Consider the following 26387-nt stretch of genomic DNA (forward strand, 5'->3'; position numbering starts at 1 on the left):
CCAAGGGGCTCTCAGAAGTGTATAAATGTGCTATGTATACACGTTGTCCACGCAGGTTCAGAGTGCTACACCATGACACTGTAGCAGTATCCTGAACCATGACCCATCCTTGTGTAACAATACTCAACTGTAAGCCTAGGACCTGGCAGCTAGTCGACTGGCACACACAGAGAGATGTATGCGAGTGCGGGTTCGCTCCCTCTTTCTCCTATTTGTTTGTCTTTTGAGCTGTGAAACTGATGAGTGTGATAGGGAGAGGCGAGACGTGGTTTAGTCGCTTATTGAGTCGGAATGCCAGTTCAGGAAACACACCTTGTTGCAGAGGACAAAGAACCCCTTTCACAGCCGCCCTGTGCCAGCGTCGCCCGCGGCGAACATGCCCACCTCGCTGTGGGCAGAGATTGGTAAAGGCAGGACATCTCTCCTGACTTTATTGGGCACTGGAGAGAGGTAAGCCACAGGCATGGATCGCACACACACACACACAGATACAAACACTCACTTGGTCTCTCTCTCTCTCTCTCGCTCCCTTCTCTCTCGCTCGCACACAGGATCCGAGAGAAGGGACCCTTTCTTTGCTTTGTGTTTCGAATAGCAACCTTCTGGTTCATAGTCCTGTACGAGGAAAACAGTGGGGAGCATTGACCACAGGCAGTCTGCTAACAATCTGGTCTGGAGAGCGGTCAAATAATGGCAGAAAAAGCCACTCCAAAGGCAAAGAACAGTACAGCACTGTTACAGTAGGAGAGTGCTGATTAAAGCATGATGTAAGGATGTTGGGTAGGTGCTAAAAGTGGGATACCGTGAGGTAAGGGGGCATGAGAGATATAGCTAATGTGTGGGAAGATAGTGAGTGGATGAGTACAGAGTATCTCAAATAAGGTATTGTCTCAATCAGATAGAGGGTGTCAAGAAAGGAATGATAGTTTAGCTCTGAAGATGGTCTCTTGGAAGGCTACAGCGTCCACCAATGACAGTAGACGTTATTGATAGGCGCTTACTCATGCCCTGGGACAATGTGTGCGTGCGTGAGGAGGAGTCAAACGGCGAAACGGGGGAGGAGACACTCCAGGGATTGCGTGCGGACATCAAATGCTTACCTGTAGCTGAAAGAAAGGGGAAGATGTAAAAGAAGAAGAAAAATATGTATGTGGTGAACAAGAGTGGGCGGAGACCCAAAGCTCAAAGCAGGAGCTTCGCACGCAACTTAACAATACTACCTTTATGAAGGCTGCATCGCAACGGCTGACTCGCTCTCTTTCTCTCATGCTCAGACAAAGGGGAGATTTCAGTGATAGATCCTAATACCTGAGTCATGGCATTGCCTAATACAGACAGCAGCATGTCTGACGAAATATATTCCCAAATAAATGTATTCTCAAATGTGATGCGTTCTCTGCCACGCTGTGTGCACTGAACTGACATGCGTGATTGTTGCTGATACTCCGATGGTCAGATGAACGGAATGAAAGTCGACAACGCACACCACTGTGCTACTCAAATCAAACAGTGTTCTGTAGCTGCTGGCATTAAGCAACAGCACACCCATCATCGATACTTTTAATCAAAAATAAAACAATCGTCAGTTTGTTGCGTAAGAAATGGAAGGAATAAATCAAAGCTGAATCAAATCAGTCAAACCTATTGCATAGTGCTTTCGATACACCCACACGCCCAACTACTTTCCTTTCTACACATCCACTCCTTTCCACAGTGGTGTAAAGTACTTAAGTAAAAATACTTTAAAGTACCTCTTAGGTAGTTTTTTGTTTTTTTGGGTATCTGTACTTTCACTTCACTTGCATTCCTAAAGAAAATAATGAATAAATAAACATTTTACCTGACACCCAAAAGTACTCGTTACATTTTGAATGCTTAGCAGGACTGGAAAATGGCCCAATTCACAGACATATCAAGAGAACACGTGATCATCCCACTAAACACAAATGCATCTTTTGTTAATGATATGAGTGTTGGAGTGTGCCCCTGGTTATATGTAATTTTTTAACAAGAAAATGGTGCTGTCTGCTTTACTTAATATAAGGAATTTGATATGATTTATACTTTTACTTTTGAAACTTAAGTATATTTTAGCAGTTATGTTTACTTTTGATATTTAACTACATTTAGAGCCAAATACTTTGACTTTTCCTCAAGAAGTATTTTACTGAGTGACTTTCACTGTTACTTGAGTAACTTTCTATTAAGGGATCTATACTTTTACTCAAGTATGACAATTGGGTACTTTTCCACCACTGCCTTTCCACGCGTCCTCTACTTTCCACACGCCCACTCGCCCATTACTCCAGTCACCATATTGAGATGCATCTACCCACTTCTCCAATAGAGATCTTAAAGTGGCAATGGTGTCTTTAAAAGGCCAATAACATACTTTGTAATAGAAACCCCCTAAAAATCAACCATTTTTGTGAATAATATATATTTTTTAAATAAGTAAGGGATAATCAACGAGGGGCTGTGTTCTATGGAAAATAATGAAAGACCTGGAAGGTGTGGAACTGACCTCCCACAGAGCTGCATTTTATCCCAGAGAATACATAGAACCCTGAGTTGATTATTTATACCATGGCTATAATTTAACACATTCACCTCTAGAAAGGTGTTCATTTGCAGGTGGAAATGTGTTCAACATACACTGAAGTCGCTAGCAAGTTTACTAGATAGCTATAGTAGTTGCTGTGGTAACCAAACAACCAGACTTGCTCGTTTAGCTAACCAAACCATCAGTCCTAGCTTGCCATTATGAAAATCAAATTCAACAATTCCAATATTGTTTTCATTCGACTTTTGCTTTCAAAAGCATCTCAAACATAGAACATGTAAGAATGAAATATAGCCATAGAATTCAAGCATTCAAATCTACTGTGTGTTATAGGGAAATAATGCACCCTCTAGAATGCCCTTCAAGCCAATCAGAAACAAGTATTCAACAATGCCATGGTATAATAATAACAGTCAGGATGTTGTGTCCAATGGGGTAAATGCAGATGGACAAACCCCATGCGTCAGCCTATGTACATTTTATAGCCTCTGCTGCATCAGTTGGACTGCAGAGGATAATGCTTAAGAACTCATTATCACAAACACTGACCATCCGTTGTGTGTGTGTTTGTGTGCGTGTGCGTGCGTGCGTGCGTTTGTCAGTCTCTCACTCACTCATTCTCTCTCTCTCTCACACACACACACACACACACACACACACACACACACACACACATATTAGTGAAAGACAGACACAGATAGACCCAGAAAGAGACAAAGAGTGTGAATGAAAGACAAAAGATAGATAACTACAGCTCCCCCAGGTAGAGCTCAATGTATCCCTCAAGTCTCTGTATAAAGCTGTTTGACTTTATCTTGCTCTCTGATAGTTTATGCCCTGAGTGCCCCCAGTCGTGCAGGCAGCCAGCCAGGCTGAAGGGCTGTAGTGTGCTGAGAGAAAAAAGCAGAGGAGGGCAGCCTCTCTTGTGTTGCCTCCGTTGCTGGCATCCCTCACAGCAAGGCTACATAAGGAAACATTTGTTCTCCAGCCTCTGAATGAGCCCTTGTGTCCGTGGAGAAAAACAGACAGGACAGAGAGAAAGAGAGAAACCAGAGAGATAGAAAGTGGTGTCCCGAAACCCTAAAACACGTGATCATGAAGACTTGAGATCTCTCAGTAATTCCTCGAGTAGTGGGTTCTTCTGACACACATTTGTTGATCGATTTATGTCATGTTCTCATAGTGACTTGGTGAATAGGAATCATTTGTAGTCACTGTTTTTAATGTTTCTAAGGTTTCCTTTCTAATTCCTCCCTGACATGTTGTTAAATATAGAAAACCACACAAATGGCTGGAACCACCATAACACATAAATACAAAAACATCACTTTCGCTTTCCCTGCTTAACCCTCAGCAGCAGCCTGTGCAGTTGTGGCGGGAGAGGGAGGCTGAGGAACGCCAAAGGAATGTTGCTGTGTTACTGGAGAGGCGTACAGACTAACTGATCACACACTGAACAATGTCTTTGTGTTCCCCGGCCCGACCTGTAGTCACGCAACGCCGTGTGAGCACACTTTCCGTAACCGCTCAGCCCTGCTCACAGAAGAGCGTGATCAAGTACCTGCATCTCTACAGGATCGCGTGGAGTTCAGGTGCTTGGGGCGCACTGGAGCGAATCCAGGTGTGAGTGTAGGAGGGAAAACGCGGTGTGGACATAAACATTGAGTGGAACCGAAACATCTGGCAGTTTGACTCCCAAGCTTTTTTCTGCGTCTTGGAAATATACATGAACACAGGGAACCAACCCGAATAATGGAACAACTGGAAATTATAACTGCTTATATAACGCAGTTTAAAGTTGCGTATGTGTCTATTGCAAGAAAAAATATAAAGAGACAATATGCTGTATAAAACAACTATAATCTCTCACGAATGCATTTAAATATTGTAGCATATGCTTAAAAATGGGTGATTGGAGCCCAACTGAGATGCAGTGATTGTGAATTAATTATTTCCGACATGATTGTGACAGTTGGCTTCCCGTTGATTGGCCCTTTTATGTACAATTCCCACACCCATCCAGTCCATTCTATGGAAAGGTCCGCTCATCTCCTTAGCCAAGCCGAGTTTATGCGTGCTAGTAACTTAAAATAGTCCAAAAATAACAGCATGCCTACAGGCAGGGATACCTCGAGGTGATGTAAGACCGCGAGCAGAGCTTTCAGGCAGAGAAGGACCTATTGGATCTAGCGTTAGTGTTATTGCTAAATTCTGCTCATTTTGATTGAAGCGAGACCAGGAATATACAGGAAAAAAAGCCTACTTACTTGCATCACCGGGACAAATTTGCACATTTTGAATAGAATTCTGTGTTTTACTCACCTTGGGGGACACTGTTGGAGTAACAAATTGTTGTGGGTGGGGACATATCCCATCTGCCACTGCCCGAATTCTTTGGGTTAGCAGCTCTCCACATGGCTCAGTTAAAGGCGCTACATGGTCAATCTGCAGAAGTTAGATCATTCATACTTCTTGCGCTTCGCTGAGCAGCGCAGGGCTGTTATCAAGGAAGTGAGTTTGTGTTTATGCTGGACCTCCAGCCCTCACCTACCACCACCCAATAATTTCAATGCGGAGCTATATGTAGCCCTCCACATTGTTACATTTGAGAGGCGCTTGGTGATGCGGTACGGAGCTCAATTTGGCCTCTGGGTCCCTCTGGAGACTCCGCGATTGCATCACAATATCCATACGACGCCTCCGAATACATTTTCGGATCAAGCATAAATTGGCACTCGTGCCTGCTTTCACCGCGTGAGAAGCGACTCTCTGGAACTGTAGAGATGCATGAGAAACCACACTCCAAACTGCAGGAGCATGCTACAGTCGAACAAGGCATCGCAACGAACTGACTGGACTTTTAATCCACACCAACGGATTTATACGGTTTAAATCGATGTTTATTAATTAAGCAGGTTTCGTCGGCATCTGCTCCGTGGTTCGTTGACTGTTGGATCTCATTGGATAGCATATCCCTTGACCCACGGCCAGATGTGCGTGCTGTGCGTTATGGAGTTATATATCGAGTTATGTTCAGCTGTGGATCGATTTACGCATGCTTGAGGTTCAACATTTAGATGTTGACATCCTACTTGGATCTCTTTTTACTCACCATGCTTATGGATATTCATATCCCGCGGACCCATTGGCGACAGTTTCCCAGGAGTTGGGTTATAACTATAGAACGCATCAGCATCAATGACACAGGTGGATGTCAACACGCGCATTTTTTACAACTTGCCACATAACGGCCCTTTGCTTAATGTAAGAAGAAACTCGATTTTGGATTGTAAAATGGCACACCTGGATAAGACGTGGCAAGAACATAATTTTGAAGTGGCCTTACAGGTAAATCACTTTCCCTATTTGTGACAAAGCTGTGAGCCTGTTATTGATTATGTTGTTTATACTGTTTGTTTAGTTATTTATTCATTCCGAGACGTATTGTTTGTAGATCACGTGACAGTGGCAACAAAGAATACAGGGTTATTATTAAGCGTGGTAATTTGTCTGTACCGCAATGTATCGTTATAGATTATGTCAAGATGTCCTACGTTAATTCTGTAATGTTATGCCGTATAATTGTAAATCTTTGTGCAAGTCATTTAAGAGTCCTCCTGTCGCTTGTGTTTGGCGAGGGTTCTGGCGCTGCATGGCTTGGTCAGCTATCAAGTGTCAAACAGATTTATTGGAGATAAGCAATTTTATCTGTACACACACAACACTGGGAATTATCCCCGTGGTGAGGACAGCTTGTATAGTTTCATTTCATGTCCTTTTGACAAATGTTCACACTATTATTGACGTGTACATTCATGGGAATTCAGATGGTATAACCTGGATGTGTTAATTTAGATTTATTGCCTTGTTTAAAACATGTTCATGTTTGTTGATTGATCAGTCATGTTTCCTGTCAAATGGTTTCCTACAAGGCTATAAGAGGCTGTCATTTGACAGGGAGGAGAGAGGGTTATGCAGGCCAGAGCAAAAAGCCTTGAAAGAGAATCCTTTGAGCCTTGTATATACAGTGCTTTCGGGAAGTATTCAGACCCCTTGACCTTTTCCACATTTTGTTACATTACAGACTTATTCTAAAATTGATTAATTACATTGTTTCCCTCATCAAGCTACACACTATACCCCATAATGACAAAGCAAAAACAGAAGTACCTTATTTACATAAGTATTCCGACCCTTTGCTATGAGACTCAAAATTGATCTCAGATGCATCCTGTTTCCATTGATCACTTTTAAGATGTTTCTACAACTTGATTTCAGTCCATCTGTGGTAAATTCAATAGATTGGACATGATTTGGAAAGGCACACACCTTTATTTAACCAGGTAGGCCAGTTGAGAACAAGTTCTCATTTACAACTGTGACCTGGCCAAGATAAAGCAAAGCAGTGCGACACAAACAACAACACAGAGTTACACATGGAATAAACAAACGTACAGTCTATAACACAATAGGGGGGAAAAATCTATATACAGTGTGTGCAAATGAGGTAAGATTAGGGAGGTAAAGGGAATAAATAGCAATAAATGAGGCGGCAGGTAGCCTAGTGGTTAGAGCGTTGGACTAGTAACCGGAAGGTTGCAAGATCGAATCCCAGAGCTGACAAGGTACAAATCTGTCATTCTGCCCCTGAACAAGGCAGTTAACTCACTGTTCCTAGGCTGTCATTGAAAATAAGAATTTGTTCTTAACTGACTTGCCTAGTTAAATAAAGGTCAAATAAAAAATAGGCCGTAGTGGCGAAGTAATTACAATTGAGCAATTAAACACTGGAGTGATAGATGTGCAGAAGATGAATGTGCAAGTGGAGATACTGGGGTGAAAAGGTGCCAAAAATAAATAAATAACAGTATGGGGATGAGGTAGTTGGATGGGCTATTTACAGTTGGGCTATGCAGTGATTTGTGAGCTGCTCTGACAGCTGATGCTTAAAGATAGTGAGTGAGATATTAGTCTCCAGCTTCAGTGATTTTTGCAATTCGTTCCAGTCATTGGCAGCAGAAAACTGGATGGAAAGGCGGCAAAAGGAGGAATAGGCTTTGGGGGTGACAACTGAAATATACCTGCTGGAGCGCGTGCTACGGGTTGGTGCTGCTATGGTGACCAGTGAGCTGAGATAAGGCGGAACTTTACCTAGCAAAGACTTATAGATGACCTGGACCCAGTGGGTTTAGTGACAAATATGAAGCGAGGGCCTGCCAACGAGGCCTGTAAACAGGTCTCAGTGGTGGGTAGTATATGGGGCTTTGGTGACAAAACAGATGGCACTGTGATAGACTGCATCCAATTTGCTGAGTAGAGTGTTGGAGGCTATTTTGTAAATGTCATTGCCGAAGTCAAGGATAGTCAGTTTTACGAGGGTTTGTTTGGCAGCATGAGTGAAGGATGCTTTGTTGTGAAATAGGAAGCTGATTCTAGATTTGATTTTGGATTGGATATGCTTAATGTGAGTCTGGAAGTATAGTTTACAGTCTAACCAGACACCTAGTTATTTGTAATTGTCCACATATTCTAAGTCAGAACCGTCCAAAGTAGTGATGCTGGACAGGCAGGCAGGTGTGGGCAGCGATTGGTTGAAGAGCATGAATTTAGTTTTACTTGCAATTAAGAGCAGTTGGAGGCCACGGAAGGAGAGTTGTATGGCATTGAAGCTTGTCTGGAGTTTAGTTAACATAGTGTCTAAAGAAGGGCCGGAAGTATACAGAATGGTGTCGTCTGCATAGAAGTGGATCAGAGAATCACCAGAAGCAAGAGCGACATCGTTGATGTATACAGAGAAAAGAGTCGGCCCGAGAATTGAACCCTGTGGCACCCCCATAGAGACTGCCAGAGGTCCGGACAACAAGCCCACCGATTTGACACACTGAACTCTGTCTGAGAAGTTGTTGGTGAAACAGGCGAGGCAGTCGTTTGAGAAACCAAGGCTGTTGAGTCTGCCGATAAGAATGTGATGAATGACGGTTGTCTAGCCCAGCTGATTTGTAGGGGTCCAGATTTTGCAACATTTTCAGAACATCAGCTATCTGGATTTTGGTGAAGGAGAAATGGGGGAGGTTTGGGAAAGTTGCTGTGGGGGGTGCAGGGCTGTTGACTGGGTTAGGGATAGCCAGGTGGAAAGCATAGCCAGCTGTAGAAAAATGTTTATTGAAATTCTCAATTATCGTGGATTTATTGGTGGTGACAGTGTTTCCAAGCCTCAGTGCAGTGGGGAGCTGGGAGGAGGTGCTCTTATTCTCCATGGACTTTACAATGTCCCAGAACTGTTTGGAGTTTGTGCTACAGGATGCAAATTTCTGTTTGAAAATGCTAGCCTTTGCTTTCCTAACTGCCTGTGTATATTGGTTCCTAACTTCCCTGAAAAGTTGCATATTGCAGGGGCTATTCGATGCTTATGCGATATGCATGGTCAAAGGCAGTCAGGTCTGGAGTGAACCAAGGGCTATATCTATTCCTGATTCTACATTTTTTGAATGGGGCATGCTTATTTATGATGGTGAGGAAAGCACTTTTTAAAGAAAAATCAGGCATCCTCTACTGACAGAATGAAGTCAATATCCTTCCAGGATACCCGGGCCAGGTCAATTAGAAAGGCCTGCTCGCTGAAGTATTTTAGGGAGACCCATTACGGATGCAGGCAATGAGGCAGTGATCGCTGAGATCCTGGTTGGAGACAGCAGAGGTGCATTTATTGGGCAGGTTGGTCAGGATGATATCTGAAGGTGCCCGTGTTTACAGATTTGGGGTTGTACCTGGTAGGTTCATTGATCATTTGTGTGAGATTGAGGGCATCTGGCTTAGATTGTAGGACGGCCAGGGTGTTAAGCATGTCTCAGTTTAGGTCACCTAACAGTACTAGCTCTGAAGATAGATGGGGGGCAATCAATTCACATATGGTGTCTGGGGTACAACTGGGGGCAGAAGGTGGTCTATAACAAGTGGTAATGGTGAGAGACTTGTTTCTGGAAAGGTGTATTTTTAGAAGTAGAAACTCAAATTGTTTGGGCACAGACCTGGATAGTATGACAGAACTATGCAGGCTGTCTCTGCAGTAGATTGCAACTTTGCCCCCTTTCGCAGTACTATCTTGTCGGAAAGTGTTATAGTTACGGATGGAAATTTCAGGATTTTTGGTGGCCTTCCTAAGCCAGGATTCAGACACGACGCAGACATCCGGGTTGGCAGAGTGTGCTAAGGCAGTGAATCAAACAAACTTAGGGAGGGGGCTTCTAATGTTAACATGCATGAAACCAAAGCTTTTACAGTTACAGAAAACAACAAATGAGAGCGCCTGGGGAATGGGAGTGGAGCTAGGCACTGCAGGGCCTGGATTAACCTCTACACCACCAGAGGAACAGAGGAGGAGTAGGATAAGGGTATGGCTAAAGGCTATAAGAACTGGTCATCTAGTGCATTTGGAACAGAGAGTAAAAGGAGCAGGTTTCTGGGCGTGGAAGAATAGATTCAAGGCATTATGTACAGACAAGGGTATGGTTGGATGTGAATACAGTGGAGGTAAACCTAGGCATTGCGTGACGATGAGAGAGGTTTTGTCTCTAGAGTCATCATTTATACCAGGTGAGCTCACCGCATGTGTGGGAGGTGAAACAAAAGGGCTAGCTAAGGCATATTGAGCAGGGCTGGAGTTTCTTGCATTGGCAGACCAGTCGTGTTGGATTGGCAGGTCTCCGTGTAGGCAGTAAAAGGGTCCAGGCCAATTTGGCAAAATAGGTATTGTAGCCCAAGAAATTGGCTGATGGTCCTCTTCAGCTAGCAGTCCGACATGCTCTTGACAGCTAGTGGCTAGCAGGCTAGTGGATGGGCCGTCAGGGGACGTCGTGACAGAGGAGCCTGTTGACATCCCTCGGGTGGTTTACACTGGTAGACCAGTCGTGGTGGAATCGGCAGGGCTCCATTTCGGCAGTAAAAGGGGTCCTGGCCAATTGGCAAAATATGTATTGTAGCCCAAGGAGTGGCTTATGGACCTCTTCAGCTAGCCAGGGGCTGGGCCTAGCACGAGGCTAGTTCCTGGCTCACTGGTGCTTGCTTCGGGACAGAGATGTTAGCCAGGGGGGTAGCCACTCGGATTGCAGCTAGCTAGTTGTGATGATCCAGGTGAAAAGGTTCTCAGAGCTTGCGGTAGGAAACCGGAGATGGTGAAAGAGCAATCTGGTAAGCTCTGGGTTGAAATGCGCTGTGCAGACTGGCAGGAGTTGACCAGGCTAAGGTTAGCTGATGACCGCTAGCCGTGGCTAACTGACTATTAGCTAGTAGCTAGTTAGCTGGCTACCTTCTGTTGGGGGTTCCGGGTCTAAAATACAGAAAATAGCAGATCCATACCACATTGGGTGAGGCGGGTTGCAAGAGAGTATGTTGAAACTAAGGTTAAAATATTAAAAAATCTATACGAAGGAAAAAAATATATATATACACAGGACACGACAAGACGAAGACAAAGACGTCTGAACTGCTACGCCATCTTGGTTCAACAATCTATATAAGGTCCCACAGTTGCCGGTTTTTGCTCTGACATGCACTAAGCCATGAGGTCGAAGGAATTGTTCATAGAGCCCGGAGACGACAGGATTGTGTCGAGGCACAGATCTGGGGAAGAAGTTTTCCTAGAGCTGTCCGCCCGGCCAAACTGAGCAATCGGGGGAGAAGGGCCTTGGTCAGGGAGGTGACCAAGATCCCGATGGTCACTCTGACAGAGCTCTAGAGATCCTCTGTGGAAATGGGAGAACCTTCAAGAATGGCAACCATCTCTGCAGCACTCCACTAATCAGGCGTTATCGTAGAGTGGCCAGACGGAAGCCACTTCATAGTAAAAGGCACATGATAGCCCGCTTGGAGTTTGTCAAAAGGCACCTAAAGACTCTCAGACCATGAAAAACAAGATTCTCTTGTCTGATGAAACCAAGATTGAACTCTTTGTCCTGAATACCAAGCGTCACGTCTGGAGGAAACCTGGCACCATCCCTACAGTGAAGCATGGTGGTGGCAGCATCATGCTGTGGGTATGTTTTTCAGTGGCAGGGATTGGGAGACTCGTCAGGATCGAGGGAAAGATGAACGGAGAAAAGTACAGAGAGATCCTTGATGAAAACCTGCTCCAGAGCACTCAGGACCTCAGACTGGGGCAAAGGTTCAATATCCAACAGGACAACGACCCTAAGCATACAGCTAAGACAAAGCAGGAGTGGCTTCGGCACAAGTCTCTGAATGTCCTTGAGTGGCCCAACCAGAGCCTGGACTTGAATCCGACTGTACATCTTTGGAGAGACCTGAAAATAGCTGTGCAGTGACGCTCCTTATCCAACCTGTGAGAGCTTGAGAGTATCTACAGAGAATGGGAGAAACTCCCCAAATACAGGTGTGCCACACATGCAGCGTCATACCCAAGAAGACTCGAGGCTGTAATCGCTGCCAAAGGTAATTCAAAAAAGTACTGAGTAAAAGTTCTGAATACTTATGTAAATGTGATATTACAGTATTGTTTTTATACATGTGCAAAAATAAATGAACCTGTTTTTGTTTTGTGATTATGGGGTATTGTGTGTAGATTGATGAGGTGAATAAACAATTTAATACATTTTAAAATAAGGCTGTTGTAACTTGTGCGCTGAGAGTCAGGAAGAAAGTTCATGGAGTGAGTGTTAATGAATAAATGTAACATAACAAAACAGGAAAACAGGAAAAACGCACAGATAGGACACTGGAACAGAAACAATGACTCCTGGGGAAGGATCCAAAGGACACTGGAACAGAAACAATGACTCCTGGGGAAGGATCCAAAGGGAGTGACATGTATAGGGAAGGTAATCAGAGAAGTGATGGAGTCCAGGTGAGCCTGACGACTAACAGGTGCGCGTAATGATTGTGCCAGGTGTGCGACATAATGAGCAAGCCTGGTGACCTAGAGGCCGGAGAGGGAGCACTAATGATGGTGCCAGGTGTGCGACATAATGAGCAAGCCTGGTGACCTAGAGGCCGGAGAGGGAGCACTAATGATGGTGCCAGGTGTGCGACATAATGAGCAAGCCTGGTGACCTAGAAGCCGGGAGAGGGAGCACACGTGACAGCTGTAGAGTATCAAAGCGTGGAAAAAGTCGAGGGTTCTGAATACTTTCCAAATGCACTGTATAGTCTTTCTTTAATTTGTACATTTTGCATATATTTATAAATAGTGTATATTTATCCTGAGAATCCTGGAACTCCTGCACATTGGGTGAGCACTCTACCTCCTGTCTGCCTCCTCACTGATCTACCCAAGCTGGTGCGCTGCCTACCCATTCCAGCAGAGGAGCCGCTGGGGCCTGAGCCGTCGATGGAGGCGGCTATTACTGAGGTGATGGAGGACATTGGACGAAGTGGACTACCTTTTGGGAGTGGCTCCAGCTGCAGGCCACCCCTTTCCTGGTTGACGCCCTGGGGTGCAGTTTCCCTGATGGCTGGGGGAGCTCTACCCTGCTGACCCTCGAGGAGGAGTGCTTCAGGGGCCAGAGATTCCTGCTGCATCTGCTGGGACCCGACATCTCACCAGGGTGGGAGCCACGTTCCTGTCATCTTGAGTGTGCGGAGTAGGAGTACTGCTGGTTCTGTCTGGAAAGCGACCATGGCTCTGGGCCTGACGTCCCAAATCGTCTCCCTACTGATGTGGCCACTGTCGTCAGATCAGATGGGCTAGCCAACGGTGTTTTTCTCCAGCCTTGGAGGGCCTACCTACCGACTCAAGTAAATACTACCCTTCAACTCTCCTGCTCCCTTTTTTCTCCTGAATGGCTAGTGCAGCCATTGTACTTTTTGACGGTGTAGGCTACATTCTACTACCAGTGTGTGCTGTACCTTTTTACCACCCATGGACAGATATGCACTATTATTTCCTCATGAGATGGGCTTTATTATCGGTGGACTTCTTGTCCTTGAAAATGTGTGCTCAACCCCGGCTTTGCTGAATCTTTCTCCGCTGCACTTTCTGCTTCGTCAGAAGGGGGAGGAAATGTGACGAAGCTGTGAGCCCATCACTTATAAAAATGGTCTCAAGTCATTGATGATATTGTTTATAAGCTACTGTTTGTTTATTTATTTACTTATTCGGAGTCTGTGTGTTGTTTGTAGATCATGCCTGGGGAAACAGAATGCAGAGTTAGTGTTACGCACGGACATTTGTCTGTCTAAGCAGCGGAGATTTGTCCTCAATTTATCTTTATGGACAATGTCAAGATGTCTGCTGTTAATTATGAAACGCGACACAGAATTACCCCTGGGGGAGGATAGTTTATGTGATTTCATTTCATGTCCTTCTGACAAGGGTTCACACTATTATTGAAATGTGTACATTTATGGGAATTCAGATGGTATTGCCTGAATTAGTTGTGATAGCCTTACTGAAACCATGAAAATGTCAGGGTTTCAGTCATGTTGGGTTGATCAGTCATGTTTCCTGTCAGATGGTTTCCTGCAAGGCTGTAAGAAGCTGTCACTTGCCATTTGACAGGGGAGGGGGGATGTCATAGGGGCTTGGGAGACCTATAGGAGCCAAATGGGTGTAATAAATGAAACTTGAATGACATATAATTCTAATTTTTGTTGTTGGATCAAAGTTCCAAAGAGCCTTATAATGTCATAGGAGGCTGGTGGGAGGACCTATAGGAGGATGTGCTCATTGTAATGGCTGTAATAAATGAAACTTGAATGACATATAATTCTAATGTTTGTTGTTGGATCAAAGTGGTCCAAAGGATTTGACATGTTAGAACAAACAGACTGGCACTCCGGCTAGCCCCCTCAAATGCAACAACAGTGAAATAAACAAACTTGTAATGATGGGAAAATGTTCTTCAGACCTGGTAAAGGGATTCCTGACTCAGCCTGCCCCCCCCCGTGGGTTTGTGTCGGCTGGGGAGCAGGAGCTGTTTTCCTCCTGGAGGAGCCAAGGCCACTTGTTCAATGTGGGTGATGTTCTCGGTGTGGAATGTCATTTATGAATGGCCTTTGTCTTCTCCCTCCACTGGGATGTTCATTGAATGGTGTCCTTATGTTTGGCAACTGATCTGTTCAGTATGTGATGAAGTAAATCTTTATTAGACCTTTACATTGACCTTTAGAACAAAACAGTGGACCAAAACAGTGAAACATAACATGTAGTGTGTGTGTGTGTGTGTGTGTGTGTGTGTATTTATTACCTGTTGAAGTACAGGTGCATCTGTCATGTCTGTAGTAAAGGCTCTGCTGACACCTTGTGGTTTAAACGGGTTACAACATCTTGGAGTCTCCAAGATCCCGCTCAATGTACCACAAGATGCCCAACATGGTCATATACCCCCACCTCATGGTGATGACTTAGTACTGCAGCAAGGCATTTTTATATTAGAGGGAAAATAACCGTCTTGGTCACCACCACTAGTGTGTACTAAATCAAATAAAATTGTATTAACCACATGCCCCGAATACAACTGGTCTAGACTTCACAGTGAAATGCTTGCTTACGAGCCTTTCCCAACAATGCAGATAATAATACAAAATGAAATACTAACTAACACGAGGAATAAAATAAAATACACTCGAACGGAGCTATGCCAGTGGTGGTCAGTATCGTTTAAGATGAGGGAGAACAATTTTGTATTACAGCATATTAGATGACTGTCATTCATATTCCATTCACCCAGTTCAATGTAACATTTCATAGGATTAGGCTACTATACGATACAAACATTTCCCCTATACCCATCATGAGGTTGCTACAACCTAGCCTATGAATGAAAGTTTACAACATAGGTGCACACAGGTCGAGAGAACATTTGAGGTGGCAGACATATGGACAGTCAGTGACAAATTCAATACCGCCTTGCACACTCTTGCCTGCATCTAGCTGAGACAGGGTGTAAACATTCGTCCAACAGTTGCAAAAGAGAGTTTCCATTGGACAAATTCAGGTAAATTCGGGCCCTGGTGGCAATAAATTAGTAAAACCAAAGCTTACCTTGACTTGGAAGAGTTCCAGTGTTGTGTTGTAAAGTCATAGCCAGCTAGCTAACACAGCATCATTCTGTTTGAGCAGGGTGTTTGAGTAGGCTAAACTAGCTAGCTGCATTTCCTAACTAAGTAAGTGAAACTGAAAGTGAAAGAAAATGACAATCTATCTTGCTTCTTCATTTTGGAAGAAATGAATTTGTTCAAAACTGTTAAACTATTGTCTTTTCTCTCTCTATGAATCAACTACTCACCACATGTTATCCACTGCAGTGCTAGCCTGCTGTAGCTTATGCTTTCAGTACTAGATTCAGTCTCTGATCCTTTGATTGGGTGGACAACATGTCAGTTCATGCTACAAGAGCTCTGATAGGCTGGAGGACGTCCTCCGGAAGTTGTCATAATTACTGTGTAAGTATGGAAGGGGGTGAGAATAATTAGCCTCCTAGGTTTTGTATTGAAGTCAATCTACCCAGAGGAGGACAGAAGCTAGCTGTCCTCCGGCTATACCATGGTGCTACCCTACAGAGTGCTGTTGAGGCTACTGTAGACCTTCATTGCAAAACAGTGTTTTTTTTTGTGACGTGGTTATATTTTCGTGTAGGTTTATCTAAAAAGGATAACTTTTTAAATGTTTAAAAATATATATTTTTTGAAATTCACTGAGGAGGATGGTTCCTCCCCTTCCTCCTCTGAGGAGCATTCCCTTTGCTACAGTCGGAAGTTTACATACACTTAGGTTGGAGTAATTAAAACTCATTTTTCACCCACTCCACAAATTTCTTGTTAACAAACTACAGTTTTGGCAAGTCAGTTAGGACATCTACTCTGTGCATGACTCAAGTCATTTTTCCAACAATTGTTTTCAGACAGATTATTTCACAAAAAACTCACTGTATCACAATTCCAGTGGGTCAGAAGTTTACATACACTAAGTTGACTGTGCCTTTAAACAGCTTGGAAAATTCCAGAAAATGATGTCATGGCTTTAGAAGTTTCTGATTGAGGCTAATTGACATCATTTGAGTCAGGAGGTGTACCTGTGGATGTATTTCAAGGCCTACCTAAAAACTCAGTGCCTCTTTGCTTAACAAAATGGGAAAATCAAAAGAAATCAGCAAAGACCACAGAAAAACAAATGTAGACCTCCACAAGTCTGGTTCATCCTTGGGAGCAATTTCCAAACATCTGAAGGTATGCCGTTCATCTGTACAAACAATAGTACGATAGTATAAACACCATGGGACCACGCAGTCATCATGGCATTCAGGAAGGAGACGCGTTCAGACTCCTAGAGATTCATGTTCTTTGGTGCGAAAAGTGCAAATCAATCCCAGAACAACAGCAAAGGACCTTGTGAAGATGCTGGAGGAAACCGGTACAAAGGTATCTATATCCACTGTAAAACGAGTCCTATATCGACATAACCTGAAAAGCTGCTCAGCAAGGAAGAAAACACTGCGCCGAAACTGCCATAAAAACAGACAGACTACAGTTTGCAACTGCACATGGGGACAAAGATTGTACTTTTTGGAGAAATGTCCTCTGGTCTGATGAAATAAAAATAGAACTGTTTGGTCATAATGACCATTGTTATGTTTTGAGGAAAAAGGGGGAGGCTTGCAAGCCTTTAACTTCCTGGCATTAGTCAGGAAGTTAAAGCTTGGTCGGAAATGGGTCTTTCAAATGGACAACGACCCCTAGCATACTTCCAAAGTTGTAGCAAAATGGCTTAAGGACAACAAAGTCAAGTTATTGGAGTGGCCATCACAAAACCCTGACCTCAATCCTATAGAAAATTTGTGGGCAGAACTGAAAAAGCGTTTGTGAGCAAGGAGGCCTACCAACCTAACTCAGTTACACCAGCTCTGTCAGGAGGAATGGGCCAAAATTCCAACTTATTGTGGGAAGCTTGTGGAAGGCTACCCGACACGTTTGACCCAAGTTAAACAATTTAAAAGTAGTGCTACCAAATACTAATTGAGTGTATGTAAACTTCTGTCCCACTGGGAATGTGATGAAATAAAGCTGAAATAAATCATTCTCTCTGCTATTATTCTGACATTTCACATTCTTAAAATAAAGTGGTGATCCTAACTGACCTACGACAGGGAATTTTTACTACAATTAATTGTCAGGAATTGTGAAAAACTGAGTTTAAATGTATTTGGCTAAGGTGTATGTAAACTTCTGACTTCAACTGTATATACAGGGACTACCAGTACCACATCAATGTGTAAAGGTACTTGAGGTAGATATGTACATGAAGGCAGAGTAAAGTGAATTGGCATCAGGAAAGTTAATAAAAGTAAAACAAAGATCAGAGCAGCATCAGCAAATGGTGTTAAAGTGTGTGTGTGTGAGGATGTGCTGTTTGAATGTGTGTGGGAGTGACAGTGGTGTGTGTGTGTGTGTATATAAAGTCTAGTGTAGATAATTTGAGTACCATTCATTGACTATTTAGCAGTCTGACTATTTAACTGTCTTATGGCATGGGGGGAGAAGCTGTCTCGGAGCCTGTTGGTCCAAGGGCCGATGCTCCGGTACTGTTTGCCGTGCGGTAGCATAGAGAACAGTCTATGGCTTGGGTGGTTGGAGTCTTTGACCATTTTTAGGGTCCTCCTCTGACACCGGCTGATATAGAGGTCCTGGATGGCAGGGAGCTCGGCCCCAGTGATGTAAAGTACATTGGTGTTCGCACCATCCTTTGTAGTGCTTTGCAGTCAAGGGCCATGCAATTGCCATACCAAGCGGTAATGCAGCCAGTCAAGATGCTTTCGATGGTGCAGCTGTAGAACCTTTTGAGGATCTGAGGACCCATGCCAAATCTTTTCAGCCTCCTGAGGGGGAAGAGGCGCTGGCATGCTCTCTTCACAACTTTGCAGGTTTGTGTAGACTATGTTAAGTCCTTAGTGATCTGGCTATCCACACCACCTGGTGAGATATTTTGGTTTGGTTTGGTTTTATTGTAGAACTTTATAGTGAAGAAATGCATTATCGAAAGTTACAAACATCCAACTTTGAAGATTTTATGCACGCTCGTTTGCATGCTTGCACAGGTGGGCACTCACACACACACACACACACACACACACACACACACACACACACACACACACACACACACACACACACACACACACACACACACACACACACACACACACACACACACACACACATTTGAGTTCAGATGGCTACTGCCTAATTCCAAATCTTACCCCTAGAGTCGGTTCTGGGTCCTCCCCTGGGTGCACATTTTGGGTTTTGCCCGAGCACTACACAACTGATTCAAATAATTAGCTCATCGTCAAGCTTTGAATATTTGAATCAGCTGGGGTCCCCAGGAGGTCCCCAGGACGGAGTTTGGGAAACGCTACCCAAGAGCCACCTGAAATAGTTCTGAAATGACTTGACAGGTATAAGCAGTATGGTACAAACTCCTCCTTGTCCCCAGATTGGTTAGAAATGGAGCAGGAAGTGCTAGAGTTGGTCACAGAGTACTGCAGGAAAGAGGTTATACTCCCGTTGACCACCGGGTGGAAGCAACGCTCAGTGCATGAAGTGCCCAGTGGTTAAAGAATCACCGAAGACTGGGATTTGTGGGTTACAAATCAAATTTTATTCGTCACATGCTTCGTAAACAACAGGTGTAGACTAACTCTGAAACGGTTACTTAAGGCCCTTCCCAATGATGCAGAGAGGGAAAAAATGAGAGATAATAGAAATATCGAGAAATTATAACACAAGGAATAAATACACAATGAGTAACAATAACTTGGCGATATAAAAGGGGTACCAGTACCGAGTCGATGGGCAGGGGTACAAGGTAATTGAGGTATATATGTATATATAGGTAGGGATAAAGTGATTGGGCAACAGGAGAAACAAACTTAACAGCTCGTGATGAGTTCAAAGAGTTAGTGCATAAAGGGTCAATGCAGATAACGCGTGTAGCTGTGGGTTAACAGTCCCAGCCAAAACGGTCTTCTGGCCTTATTACCCAACTTACAGATTCCAGCATTGCCAGATACATAGTCCTATTTAGATACTAACTCTTATGAACAGCAAGAGGAACAATCCAAAAAGTATGGTGTTGTCTGCATCGTTGGCAACACGATCCATTTTTGATCAAAACCAGACAACAGCTGTAACACCCCAGAACCATGCTGCACTAATTCATCATCACCACTCGCCTTTATGAACGACTCCCTCCCCTATCTGATCCTAGCCTATATCCGAGAAGGGGCTGTTTACATAAGGTGTCATTCCTGCGGTGTCACACACAACTCATCATGTCCTGACAGCCAGTTCGTTAAAGCATTAACAAGCCTGATTGACTGGAGAGAAACTGCCAGTGTAGTAAATCACCCAGGTGAGCCTTGACACATGTTTGTGTCCTTACCCAGAATGCTTCGCTACCAAACATGTTCCCACAGTGCCTCTTGCTCTGGGGGGGTTATTTAAAAAAAAACATTTTTACAGACTCATGATGCATGTTGTTGTTTGAGTTTGGTCGTTTGTTGGCAGTTATGTTGCTGTATGCTCGTAAAGTTATTTTCTGTTGATATCCCAGTATCGGTCTCTTTCAATGACTGTTTGTGAGTCCTCTGCTAGCGCATGAAGTTGTGTGTTTTTGAATCACTCCACTGTGTTGTGATATTCTCAGGCTCCCATCATCTGTTGAACCAGGTCCTGTTTATGGGAACCACTAAGCACTTCTATTTTCCCCCCCAATCCTCATCTTATTCTCCTCTCTTTCCTTTCCTGCTCTATCTGTCTACCCCCTCCATCTCCTTCCCGCTCCTATTATATCGTTCTAGCTCCTCTCCTCTCTCCTGTCCTCCCCAGGGGGTCTCTGGTCTTCTCTCTAGCCAAGTGGAACTATCTCTGGCCCGCACCCAGCAGCTGTTCTCCATTGAGACACACAGAGTTAACCCCATACTCTCTCCCTTCCTGCCTCCCTCCCCCAGAATTAAAGAGAAAAGAGAGGGGGGAGAAACTCAGTAAAGATGTTTCTGATTGAGAAGTGCAAGTTATTAACCCCTCTTCCTTCCAAAACAAAAGCACCAGCTCCGCATGTGTGACAGAGGGAGAGAAGTGTGTGTGTGTGTGTTGTGTTTGTGCACGTGCGTGTGTGGAGTAGTCTCTGTGTTTCTCTTTGGGGACTAGCTAGGGAAGCTGAAAGTACTGAATTGAGGGTTTACTGTCATATTTCATGAGGAGTAGATTGATTGGTTTTGCCCGGGGTTCATCCAGATTGATGAACCACAGTTGCTCTGCATACCGAATCCATAGTGTAATCCTTAGGGGAAGTTGGGTTAGCTTTACCCCTCTTGATAATTGTATGAGCTAATGATTGATGCTCAGCACACCCGTTTCTTTTATACACAATTAAAAAAGTTCTCAGAAGAACAACACAAAACCAAGTCCCCCCTCCATCCTTCTCTCCCCCCCTCCCCTCCCCTCACCCACAAAACACACTCCTCGTCAGGAAGCAACACCTCCTAATTGGGATGGATGGACCTCATTATGTAACGTAAAGACAGAGAGAACAGAGAGGGAACCAGAATAACACAAAGTGCTAGAAAAACAAACAATAAAAGAAACACTCTTCATTTCTTTCCACTTCTGAGACACCCAAGGCCGACCCGGCTCTAAGTGGGTAGCTAGAGAGTGTACAGTCTATCTTTCTTTCTCTCTCTCTCTGTCTCTCTGTCTCTCTCTCTCTGTCTCCCTCTCTTTCCCTCTGCCTCTAACTCTCTCTTAAATGTTTTAGTGGTTCTGAGGATGAACAGAACACTTTCTCCCCTCTCTTCAATGTGTTTAAAGAGAGCGGGGCCCTTGGGATAGACTTAATGGCCCTAATGACCATTTATTTTTGGGGCCCTGGCCCCTACTTTAAGAGCTGGCCCCTCGTAGCTAATTGTCCCCGTCCTAATGATGTCCTCTTGATGTCTTAATGATGTCCTCAATGTTCAAATATTATTAATAAGGAAAATAATGCATGTTAGTGATGAAGTGTTTCCCTCAGACCTCAAAGCGGGCTACATAGCGTAAGAAAGCGGGCTACATAGCGTAAGAAAGCAGCATCTTCTTTGATGCTCTCCCCTCTTTTCTTCTTCCTTTAGTGTCTTCTCTGGAGCTTTTACAACACTCTGTTTTCTTCCTCCCGCTTTGTACTGAGAGTATCTGTGGTTTGCTGTGATTTTCTCCCCTGGGCCTGTGTGGTCTGGTCTGTGTGTCTATTCGAAGGGTTAACATCGCCGTCGATTGGTGACCTCGTTCTTCTTTTCTGCATGGTACACTCTGTATTCATATCATACTGAGAACAATACAAATTATGCCCTGGCTTCGGAGAGAGTTGAGCAGAGTGCACCCCCCCCTCTCCTCCCCCCCACCGCCGCCCCTCCGCCTGTTCGCTGGATTCCTGACGAAGCGTGTGAGAGGAATTTGGGTGGTTTACTTTCTTATACTCTGTACTACCCACCAAACACCAAAGTCCTATACACAAGGCTATCATTTAGATGGATCTGTAAGGCTGTACAACATTAACCTGGGGTGTGTGTGTGTGTGTGTGTGTGTGTGTGTGTGTGTGTGTGTGTGTGTGTGTGTGTGTGTGTGTGTGTGTGTGTGTGTGTGTGTGTGTGTGTGTGTGTGTGTGTGTGTGTGTGTGTGTGTGTGTGTGTGGTGCCTTTTTCATGGAGCTGGCTGCGGCTATAGTTTTTTGGACCAGTTAAAGTTTGTGATAGACGCGCCTGTGTAGCAAAGTCCAACATTCCTTTATACTCTCCTGCAGTTTATGGCTTTGGGGCAGAATGTTAAAATAATCAGCATTTTGCACATTGCTGTATTTCTTAGCACTGTTAAACCGCTATAGGGCCGGTGCTTTATGCCAGTGGAATGATCTGCAGATCTGTGTGTACGGGGATCAGAGAGCTGAATTCTTCTCTCATGACCAAGTAACCAAGCTGAGATGCCATGTCGAAGCGTAGTTCCCTATAACCCACTACAACCACACACACACACACTTTGCTTTAGTAATACACATATTTCGATTTCTACCAGAGAGTGTAAGCCAAAGATATAGCTAAGTAACTAATGTTTCACTGCGTTCCTGATCCAGTCTGGGCTTGCAACCGGCATCGTTGGCGTTGGAGCGCGATAATTCACAGCTCTAAGTGAGATTGTCCTCCTCACACTTATGCTCATAGCAGTTCTGATGAATTACTCTTTCCTGTTCACCTAGAAAGCCCAGCGTCTTGGTTGGGCTGTGAGAAAGAGCCGTTTTGCTGGCCCTCAGGAGTTGGAGCCCGGATTCCAGGGACCCCGGTGAAGTAGAAGTAATAACATCAGCTCACCTTTTCTTTCCTCTTGCGATGTCAGAGCAGGGTACATTTATTCCCACCCTTCAGTGTGGCTACTCAGGCCTCAGTTCACTACCTAAGCCCTGTCGCTTCCGTGTCCTGGACTAACCCACAGGTCTTCATGTTGCTGCTGTCAACCCCTGCCTCACTGATATGCCCAGTCATGGAGACTCGGGTTACTATGGTAAAGTGTTGGCACAGGATGTGGCCCAGGATTGGTCTGAATGAGAGGCATGCTGATTGCTCAGCTCTGTTCTGTTCTTGTCTGCTCTGTTGGGATGCAAATTACCCAGCCTGCCTCTCTGCACAAATCATCCCTGTGGAATGACTTCTGCAGGCCAAGAAGAGAGGGATATCAGAGGCAGAGAGGAGGGGAAGAGGAAAGAGAGGTCTGCAAATAGACATTAGGATGGGGGTAGTGGATGAATCCACTGCAATCTACCCTGTCTGCAGAACTAGTGTGACATGGTTTACTAGATAGCAAGTGCCTGAGTACAGTTGGCTGGCTCAGACAAGAGTTCTGATACCAGTGTCAAATGGGCTCCCTTTTGAACCCTTGTGCCATATGTAGAACCCTGGACAATTCTGTCATTGTCAAGGGAGAGGAAGAGCCTCTCACCTGATCCAGTGAACAGTTTTCCATGTCATCTGCGGGTAGGCCAAAGGCATGCTTAAATAAACAGACGGAATAGTTACCTGCCTGGACAGATCTGTCTGTCTGTCTGTCAGAGAAGGTCTGGATCTCAGCCTTATCTCCCCAACCTCGGTTGGAATTCCCCTGGAACTTGAGCACGTTGATTTAACACCTAATGGCATTAAAGGGCAACTGTGGTAAAAACAAACTGGAATGGATGACAACTTGGTTCAGGGTGTGTGTGTGTGGGTGTGTGTGTGTATGTGTGTGTGTGTGTTTGTGAATTATTGTTTTAATTTCCAATTAAAGCTGTGCTGTAACTTTTTGTTGAAACCTAACCTCAATATGAGAACCAAGTATTTAGTGGGACAATCAGTCAATTAAGTTCTTACAGTGTGTGCTACTTGATTTCACAATGCTCAGATAAAGTGTGTGTGTGTGTGTGTGTGTGTTTGTGTTTCATGTATGTGTGTGTAACAAGGGAAAGGCCCTGTGTGTTGGACGATGGAGAGAGCTATAATGGAATGTTCCCACCCCGTAGGTAGAGATAAATTGCTGTTTATGTTTCCGCGTTGTCTGACAGAAATAATGTTCCTGTGTTTACGTTTTGGGCCAGAGGCTCCCCTGCAGAACACAGTGTACATGTTGGAACAGAGAGAACTGAGGCGGTTAAATTTATCCCTGCTCACGTCTCCTCAACAAGGTTTATTAAGGCCAACCTGCATTGCATTTTTCACCTGTACCAATTCAGGTATATTCGTCTTGATATCAATGTTCTGCTTTTGTGCATGTGTTGAAGACAGTCACACGCCTGATCCTTGAGTAGATAATAAGGCCGTATAACATGCTGTCAGTCATTTTCTGCTGCCACTCAGGACACGGTTAAGTTGAAGAGAGCGCGGCTAGAACTTCCATTCGATTGCATGACAGATCTGTCCTGTTGCTCTTCAGAAGTTTCATTTCCTCATCAGCCGCGTCATGGAGCTGCTGAGTGGGAAGCTGCACGACGTCTCTTTAATCTGTAGCTCTGTACTGGGGTGTACCTCCGCTCCCCGCTGTCCTGGGGGACCCCCGTGTCCGCCCCTCGCTGCCCCCCCACCCTCCCCCAAATCCTCCAAAACCCCCTAACCCCCTCTTCGCCTCCCCTAGGAGTCTGTACTGAGCTGGAGAGGAAATAGACCACAGTGAGATGGTAGTTGGGGAATATCTGAAAGGGTAGACACACACACACACACACACACACACGCTAAAGAGCGAAATCAAACCCCGCGCACTGCAGAACTTCCCAGATGTCCTGGTTTAGATACTTTTGACACCACAGCCAAGATCACAGGAAGTGACCTGGCAAGACAACAACACTTCATTTTAGTTTGTTTCATGGTTGTTTGTTATTTCAAACTTCACCCATGTATGTGCTTCCTGTGCTTGGTATGATACTCAGCTTTATTTGTGGTGGGTAACATGGTCTTAATTGGGTTATCATGGATTATAGGCATCGTGGTTTTCATTTGATGTTAATCAACTCCTTCCACTTTCACACCACAGTGCATCATTTGCAATTTAAAATCATCGAAAGCTGAACATAAACCATGTGTTTTATAATGGAATTATAGTGCCTTCTAACACACCCACAGCCAATTAAAATCTCACCCGGCCTATAAAAATGCATAGTATTTATATTACCTATTCATAATGTGGTACACTTAGGTGGGTCATAGAGAATGCTATTTTTGACGGTAGGTCAGTGTATCTTAGTTGGGCTACACTGTGATCAGTACACCTCCACTGTGATCAGACCATCAGAGGGGTAACAGATGAGGGGGAAGGGGGGAAACAGGCAGAAGAAGACATGTGGAGACGCTGCCATCGTTGCCACCCCATGGGGTCATCTCTCTCCAGTCGGAGAAGCTTCTCTCTCTGATCACAGCCCTGTTTTCCTTGGACACACACTAAAGGCTTTCTCTCACGTGTCACATCTACCCCGTCTATTTCTGTAACTGAGCAGATGTTGAAGAAAGCATCCCCTTATCCCGTTAAAGGGGCCTAGAATGGTATCAGAAATGCAGAAGCTGCCTTTGATCTTGTGTTATTCCTTTCCTGAGTTTTCACAGAATGGGATGAACTAGGTTGTCATGCAGATGAAGTTAAAACATTTGCTGACTTCAAAAATTGCCCAATTGAAGAAGGCAACATTTAACCTTGAGAATGGGACATGTCTTTAAACGTCAGTATTAACTTCCTGCCCTGTAATGCCACCTCAAAAGGCAACATACTTGTCAATTGAGACACAGCCACTGAGTGTTTAAAAAAATTCTGCACATCATGTCACATGAGGACAGTTGTTTTCTGGGTTAAGGAAATTGAGTCTGTCTATTTTTAGTGTGAAACCTTTTAGTTAGATCAGGAGGAGGGTGTTTTCATTGTGTCATGTGGCTGTTCTGGCCAAAGTGGGCTAAAAATAGACTCATAACATATCCACTGGTGTTACACAACTGGTTAAAACGAGGGGCTTTGGCATCGTTACTGAGCAGCAGCGTGTGTATGTGCGTCCGTGACACTTTGACCCATGACTCATGAGTTGTTAAAGAGTGCCACATCCAGACAAGCGGTTTGGAATCAGCTTTAGTGTTTGACGTCAGGAAGGGGGGAACGAGGGAATGGAGGAGAAAAGGGCAAGAGGCCTTGGGAGTCTGTGACACACCTTTCCCATGGAGTGAGCCAAACAGAGGATGGAAAGAGATCCATAACCCTCTCTCTCTCTTTCTCACACAAACGTACCCACGCTTCCACACGCACAAGGACACGTGTCTCGCCGAAATCTCTGCACAAAAATGGG

General features: G+C 44.5%; 1 long non-coding RNA gene across 3 annotated transcripts in view; it reads left to right on the forward strand.

Moving 5' to 3' along the window:
- Window positions 1-140: 140 nt before the first annotated feature.
- LOC135505080 (uncharacterized) overlaps window positions 141-26387 on the forward strand; it is a 78948-nt gene continuing 52701 nt past the window's right edge. The window contains exons 1-2 of one of the 3 annotated variants that reach the window (XR_010450211.1): window positions 4212-5911; window positions 12852-13312. This is a non-coding gene — a long non-coding RNA (uncharacterized LOC135505080). Of the gene's footprint in view, window positions 451-4211; window positions 5912-12851; window positions 13313-26387 lie in introns of those variants that run through there. The other 2 variants (XR_010450212.1, XR_010450209.1) reach the window with 2 other exon arrangements.

This window comes from Oncorhynchus masou, chromosome 18, assembly GCF_036934945.1.
Source record: "Oncorhynchus masou masou isolate Uvic2021 chromosome 18, UVic_Omas_1.1, whole genome shotgun sequence".
Classification (NCBI taxonomy): Eukaryota; Metazoa; Chordata; class Actinopteri; order Salmoniformes; family Salmonidae; genus Oncorhynchus; species Oncorhynchus masou.